Source organism: Heterodontus francisci, chromosome 27 (genome assembly GCF_036365525.1).
Source record: "Heterodontus francisci isolate sHetFra1 chromosome 27, sHetFra1.hap1, whole genome shotgun sequence".
Classification (NCBI taxonomy): Eukaryota; Metazoa; Chordata; class Chondrichthyes; order Heterodontiformes; family Heterodontidae; genus Heterodontus; species Heterodontus francisci.
In genome coordinates, this window is record NC_090397.1 from 47,205,001 (window position 1) to 47,207,158 (window position 2,158).

Sequence of the window (2,158 nt, forward strand, 5' to 3'; positions counted from 1 at the left end):
CTTCCTATAAGCTTTATGGGTGCATGGCTGCGCAACAGTCGAGAACTTACCACACAGGGCACAAGAAGTGGTCCCTTTAAGATGTATGCATGTGCAGCTGCATGGCAAGGGACTGCACAGTGTCTTGACAAGGATCTTAAAGGGACTGCACAGTGCCTCAAATGGGTCACACACAGAAAAGAGAAATTAGAGGGAACATTGCTCCTAGCCCTCTTTGGTTTTGGATTTGACAAAAGTAGCAACCTAACTCCGAATTACAACAACTACTTGCATTTATATAACACCTATAACGTAGTAAAACATCCCAAGGCACTTCACAGCAGCATTATCAAACAGATTTGACACCAAGCTACATGAGATATGAGGACAGGTGACCAAAAACTTGGTCAAAGATGTAGGTTTTTAGGAGTGTCTTAAAAGAAGAGAGAGGTAGAAAGATGAAGAGGTTTAAGAACGGAATTCCAGAGCTTGTGGCCCAGCTGAAGGCATGGCAACCAATAATGATTAAAATCGAGGATGCGCAACAGGCCAAAATTGCAGGAGCGCAGAGATCTTGAAGAATTTGGTCAGTGTGAACAATTTGGATAAACGTTATCAATCCTCTTCAATTAATTATCAAAATTAAAGTTTATTTTCCAAATATTTATATTTAGTAATATATTTTTCAAAGTATGTATATATTTGCATTAACAGAAAATAAATTGTTTTGCATCACACACATTTCATGAAATTCTTACTGTTGCAGCATTTTTATTTCCTTGGAGGTTGGTAACATTATTGAATCAATTTATTGGAAAATTCTGATACTTTTACTGAAGGTACAAGGCAGCCTGCATCCAATGTGCATTGGACATGGAGGATCACAGTAACTGAGGCATTTTGTGATTTTTAGTTCATAACAATAAACATTATATTGCCTTTTTACATATACATTTAAGGACATGATTTAATTATTACAATTGAAGTAGAATATGAATTTTGAGGTCCTAAGGATTACAGACAGTAGTGTCTGCTACCTGAACTGTTGCTGTAATAATCATAAATGAGCCATGTTAAAAGCGGCAAACTGTTGGTTGGATTTACGACATTATAACATTGACCACAAACCCATTAAAACAGACAGAGAAGTGTTTACTTTTAACATCACATCAAAATAGGCATAATTTATAAATGGAAATAAATGACGCATAGGGTGGGCATGTATACTTACAGCAGAAGCCAGGTTGAGGGATGAATCATTGCCACCTTTAGGATAGCGAAATTGCAAAAAGCAAACACACAAAATAGAATCATTACAGCACAGGAGGCCATTCGATCCATTGAGTCCATGCCAGCTCTCAGCAAGACAATTTAGCTAGTCACGCTGCCCGACCCTTTCCCCATAGCCCTGCAAATTCGTTTCTCTTCAGGTGCTTATCCAATTCCCTTTCGAAAGCCACAAATTAATCCATCTCCATTATGCTCTCAGGCACTGCATTCTAGATCCTAACCAATTTATTTTTAAATAAGTATTTCCTCATGTCTCCTTTGGTTCTTTTGCCAATCATCTTAAATCTGTGTCCTCTGGTTCTCGATCCTTCTGCCAATAAGAACAGTTTCTCTCTATATACTCTGTCTAGATCCCTCATGATTTAGAACATCTCGATCAAATCTCCTCTCAGTCTGCTCTTTTCTAAGCAGAACAACCTCAGTTTCTCCAATTTATCCACATAATTGAAGTCCCTCATCCCTGGAACCATTCTGATAAATCTTTTCTGCAACCTCTCCAAAGCCTTCACAACCATCCTAAAATGCAGTGCCCAGAATTGCTTTTGTACTCTATGTCTCTATTTATAAAGCCCAGGATCCCGTATGTCTTTTTAACCACTTTCTCAACCTGCCCTGCCACCTTCAATGATTTGTGTACATATAACCCCAGGTCCCTCTGTTCCTGCACTCCCTTTAGAATTGTACCCTTTAGTTTACATTGCCTCCCCTTGTTCTTCCTACCAAAATGTTTCAGTTCACACTTGTCCACATTAAATTTCATCTGTTACATCTGCCCATTCCACCAGCCTGTATCTGTCCTCTTGAAGTGTATCACTACTCTCCTCACAGTTCACAATACTTCCAAGTTTTCAGTCTTATGCAAATTTTGAAATCGTGCACTATACACCCA